The following is a 5,634-nucleotide window of genomic DNA, read 5'->3' as shown; positions in this document are numbered from 1 at the left end:
ACACCTGTCCTCGGTATCGCCCTGTTGTGTGGCCCCCGCATCATCTCTGTTCTCTTTCTCACACTGGGGCAGGTCTAGGGCTATGAATCGTCCTGCCTCATGAATATGCAAATGGCCTGAGGTCTGCTGGGGTACATACAGCTATGCCTGCGCCCCGAGAGCGTCACCCCACCACCACGTCCCTGCTGTGGAGAAGCCCCTGGCAGCTCAGCTCCTCACCATGGACTGGACCTGGAGGATCCTCTTCCTGGTGGCCGCAGCGACAGGTGAGGGGCTCCCCAGTCCCAGGGTGAGGAGGGGCTCAGACCCAGCCAGGGGGACTCACCCAGTCCTGTCTCCTCTGCACAGGCGCCCGCTCCCAGGTCCAGCTGGTGCAGTCCGGGGCTTAGGTGAAGCCACCTGGGGCCTCCGTGAAGGTGTCCTGCAAGGCTTCCGGATACACCTTCACCAGCTACTACATGCACTGGGTGCGACAGACCCCTGGACAAGGGCTGGAGTGGATGGGACGGATCAACCCTAGCAATGGAGCAACAAACTACGCACAGAAGTTCCAGGGCAGAGTCACCATGACCAGGGACACGTCTAGCAGCACAGGCTTCATGGAGCTGAGCAGTCTGCGACCCGAGGACACGGCCGTGTATTACTGTGCGAGAGACACAGTGTGACAACCCACATCCTGAGGGGTCAGAAACCCTGAGGGAGACGCAGCTGTGCTGGGGATGAGAAAGTGATGAGGGACATTAGGTTGAAATGTTTCCCAATATGGGTTAGTTAGTTGAGGAAAAGGAATATGTGACACGTGTATGCATTCTAATTACATTGCAAAGATTTCATCCACTTGTCATCGTATCAACAGAGCTTAGAGAACTACGGAAGACTCAAACTAATAAAGCTGGTACAAGCATTTCCATCAAGTTATTAACGTGAACAAGAGTTTTCACATCAGTTGGGTAAATAAATTGGAGTAAGAATTCTTTTTTTTTTTTTTTTTGGCAGAGTCTCACTTTGTTGCCCAGGCTAGAATGAGTGCCGTGGTGTCAGCCTAGCTCACAGAAACCTCAAACTCCTGGGCTTAAGCGATCCTTCCGCCTCAGCCTCCCGAGTGGCTGGGACTACAGGCATGCGCCACCATGCCCGGCTAATTTTTTCTATATATATTTTAGTTGGCCACATAATTTCTTTCTATTTTTAGTAGAGACGGGGTCTCGCTCTTGCTCAGGCTGATCTCGAACTCCTGACCTTGACCGATCCACCCGCCTCGGCCTCCCAGAGTGCTAGGATTACAGGCGTGAGCCACCGCGCCCGGCCTGGAGTAAGAATTCTTAATCACAAGGTACATGCCTTTTAATATATAAGAAATGGCCAAAATGTCTTTCTTATTTCTTTTAAATGAAATTTATTTTACGGTGGTTTTAAGTTCACAGTACCATCGAGAGAAGGTCCAGAGAGTTCCTGTTCACTCCCGGCCTGCGCATGCGAGAACTTCCTCGGTGTGGACACACTGTGACAGGTTCATGAATAGGTTGCAATGGACGAACCTACCTTTAGACGTCATCATTACCCAAAATCCACAGCTTGAGTTTGGTGTCGCCGTTGGTGCCGTCCCTTCTGTGGGTTCTGGCCAATTGATACAGACATGCATCTATTACTCTGGTGCCATAACTTGCCGACTCATTTGTGGAATTCCAAGGAAGGCAAACGATGGTGCCTGGGAAAAGAGGCCGCTCTAGGGAGGGTGGAAGCGGACAGTGGGTCAGGAACCGAGCCTGCCCTCGGGAAGGCCCGCAGTGGGTCCCGCGAGCTGTGCTGGCCTTTGCCCTCCTCAGAGGTGAAGGCGCCTCTCGTGTCCTCTGCGGAGCAGGGAGAACCCCCGAGGCATCCCCGCCTGCCTGTGTTGCTGTCCCCTCAGGGGTGGCCCTCGTGACTGCCTGTCCCATCCTAGCGCCCGCTGAGGAGGGCAGGGCACGGACTCTCTCCCCCAACACAGTGGCATCAGGGCATTGGTGGCAGGAGGGTATTGCGATTAGGAATTAGGAGACAGTGAGGGACAACAATTCAGTTGGCTGTTGTCAGGTGTCGAGAACATTCAGGTGTAGGTTTGAGACCTTCCTTTGCTTTTGGCTTTAAGTAGTTTAGGGAAGTTGGGTAGTGGATCCCTTTCATCTATTAGAGTGTGTTGGAACTTCAATAACTTTTGTGCAAACCTTTATATCACGTCTATGGAAATTTTAGCCTGCTCAATATAAAATAAGATATACAGGTATTTTCTGGGTTTATCATCCAATATCATAGAATAGTCAACGGTACAAACCAAATAGATACGTTTGATTAAGATTACAGAAGTATCTGCTGTGCATGGGACATTATAATCACTTTGGTAAAGTCTCTTTAACTTGAAAGTGTCTTATTTAAAAGTAGCAAAGAACGTTATTCGGCTGAGGCTCATGTATTACAAGGAATAGCTGAGAGTTTGGGAAAATCTGTGTCACTCTTGACACCCGATACCTTGGAGCTCGGGTGAGCAGAGTTTCGCCGACAGAGCAGCAAGGCGTCCCCTGGGTACTGACAGGTGTTGGCCTTGTCGCCGTCCAAGCACCCTGAATACTTCCGGTTAGGGAGCGGATCGGGCACTTCTTCTCTTCAGAGCCTTCTCGCTGATCGCACACGAAGGGACCTACTGCTGTCAATGTTCTTGGTCACTGCTGTGCCATCTTTTGTTCCGCTGTCTCTTCTGCTCGTGGCATCTGTGGCTGCTTCCAGGACAGGCCCTGGAGAGGGGGCCGCCCGGCTATGCAGTCTGCAGGCCACGGGCTCCGCATCGTGCATCATTTTTCTCTGACAGCATTTCAGCATGTCCTGTGGGTGTTTTAGAACAGGCAGAGGGGCGACTTCACATTCTATTTCTGTTGTCAATATAGGTCTGAAATTTCCCATTTAACGTCACTGGTGAAATGCAATAAAATCGGGAAAGTTGTTACATCAGAAACTTCATAAACTCCTGAGTTGTGTCAGGAGTTGATTCCTGCCCCGTCCCCCGATCTTCTGCAGTCTGCGTGGTGGCCACTTCTCGTCCGGTCTTGTGTTCCTCTTCAGCCGCAGACCCTGCCTGAACACACTGTGTTCCGAATCCCTGGGAATTGACTCCACCATTCCAAGAAAATGCCCATAACTTGACTCACATCATATTCTTCCAGTGTTTTCTGCCACTTGTTTCCATGTGGGCAGATTCTCCGAGCCCTGTTCTGGTCAGAGCTGCACAGTTGAGGTCCTGCCCTTTCGGGGACACAGCATCCAGCTTCTCCAAGTGACGTCCTCCCTGGTGCCCTCTGAGGGATGGAATCCCTTCGCAGGGCTGGGCCTGGCCACAGACCTCAGGGAAGGCCTGTGGCGTGTCCAGGACATGCTCAGTGTGGAAGAAGAAAAAGGCCTGGGGAAACTCCTGGAGACATTGTGGGGAGGGACCCGGCTGTGTCCGGATCTACATAAGAGAAGGAGGGTTCAGGTATAGGCTGGAAGTAGACACCATTCAGCCCAGCTGGCCTTTCCCACGCAACATCCTCTGCAGTCACCTCCTTTTGGATGGAGGGAAGGGCAGGTCAGGCTCTCACATAACAGCGGTAACGTAACAATCTCTCAGGGGAGATGGGAACCGCAGTACATGGGAGGTTCAGGGAGAGAAAGCAGGAAGGACCCAAACGAGCCAGATCTCAGTCCCCTCCCTGCGTGAGTACGAGGCTTCCCCGTGGGAAGATTTCTCCTCAGTCTCCAGGACAGAATAGATCTGCTAATGGGCTGTGTAAGGTCATGACGCACTCCTAGGCCACTGAGTACCAACTATGCCTCATTAAAGTTAATATGAACAATTAATAGATGATTTGGTAGAGAAGGAGCAATGGACAAATAGATAATAAGGGAGATTTTAGGTTCAGTTATCTGCATTAAGCCTGTGTGCCAGGCTTTCTATATATTTTTCAAAAAAAAAAAAAAAAAAGGCAGAGAGGCAAGAAACTGGTTTTATCTTGTTATTATAAAATCGGGGCTCTAGAATCCACCCTAGGCATGTCCAGGTTTGGCCTGCAGTGTGTTCCAAGGACGGGATCATGGCCCAGACACTGACATTCCCAGATATGTGTCTCTGGAAATATCACACAACTTCCTTATGTGCCTAATCTTACTTTTACATCTGTAAAATACATGGAAACTTCACACCTACAAACATTGTTTCCATGTGTCTGTAAATTAAATAAGTGAACACGGGCTATGAATCACTGTACAGTCACCCAGTTTTTTTCTGGTCTTGCCCTCCCTCAGCTGTCCCACCTCAGGGCTTGCTATATAGCAGGGGACATGCAAATAGGGCCCTCCCTCTGCTGATGAAAACCAGCCCAGCCCTCACCCTGCAGCTCTGGGACAGGAGCCCCAGCCCCGGCATTCCCAGGTGTCCCCATTTGGAGATCAGGACTGAACACAGACACTCACCATGGAGTCTGGACTGTGCTGGGTTTTCCTTGTGGCTCTGTTACAAGGTAATTCATGGAGAACTAGAGATATTGGGTGTGGGAGGGGATGTGAGTGAGAGAAACAGGGGTGTGTGTGGCAGTTTCTGACCAGGCTGTGTCTGTGTTTGCAGGTGTCCAGTGTGAGGTGCAGCTCGTGGAGTCTGGGGGAGGCTTGGTCCAGCCTGGGGGGTCCCTGAGACTCTCCTGTGCAGCCTCCGGATTCACCTTCACTGACTACTACATGAGCTGGGTCCGCCAGGCTCCAGGGAAGGGGCTGGAGTGGGTCTCAAGCATTAGTTACGATGGTGGTAGCACATACTACGCAGACGCCGTGAAGGGCCGATTCACCATCTCCAGAGACAACAGCAAGAACACGCTGTCTCTGCAAATGAACAGTCTGAGAGCCGAGGACACGGCCCTGTACTACTGTGCAAGAGACACAGTGAGGGGACATCAGTGTGAGCCCAGACACAAACCTCCTGCAGGGTGCGCGGGGCCACCAGGGGGCGCGTGGGACACAAGGAGCAGAGTCAGCCCAAGGCAGGTGCAGGTGCAGGGTAAGGGCTGGTTTCCTCTCAGGGTCGTGGCTTCCTCTCCAGAAATCGGTTTCTTCTGGGGAACTTCTCTGAATTCACGATTCTTTGTTTCCCTCTGCAGTCTCTGAGTTAAATATGTTTGTGGTTATGAGAGAAAATATTCTCACCTGCACAAAAGGCAGAGGTTGGATTCCAGTCTCTTTCTCCTGTCCCCAAATGTACATTAATTCTCAATCCTTCTGAATACGTCTGAGGGACATCTGGGTCAGACGGAGTCAGCATCCTAAGGAAGAGAAGGAAGACCCTGTGGTGCTCAGAGTCCCAGCATGAGGCTGACATCGATTATATCGGACACAATTCAAGGGAAGAGGGACCCACCGACATTTAGTGTAGATGTTGACTCTGATGGTGTTAGACGCCTACACACACACACACACACACACACATGCATACACACACTCACACACTGAGTGCACATGGGAAGGGTGAGTCTCTCCACCACTGAGGTGTCTGCGGAGCAGGGCAGGCCTCTCAAGACAGTCCCAAGTGGCTTCTTAGGACAAGAGGGGAGACTGGCTCAGGTTTCCACAACAGTTGCC

General features: G+C 51.4%; 1 pseudogene; it reads left to right on the top strand.

Moving 5' to 3' along the window:
* The first annotated feature begins 220 nt into the window (after positions 1–220).
* LOC138397157 (immunoglobulin heavy variable 1-46-like) lies at positions 221–4,796 on the top strand (annotated as a pseudogene).
* Positions 4,797–5,634: the final 838 nt, after the last annotated feature.

The sequence above is a fragment of the Eulemur rufifrons genome, chromosome 2, assembly GCF_041146395.1.
Source record: "Eulemur rufifrons isolate Redbay chromosome 2, OSU_ERuf_1, whole genome shotgun sequence".
Taxonomy (NCBI): Eukaryota; Metazoa; Chordata; class Mammalia; order Primates; family Lemuridae; genus Eulemur; species Eulemur rufifrons.
This window is presented reverse-complemented; position numbering and strand designations above follow the sequence as displayed.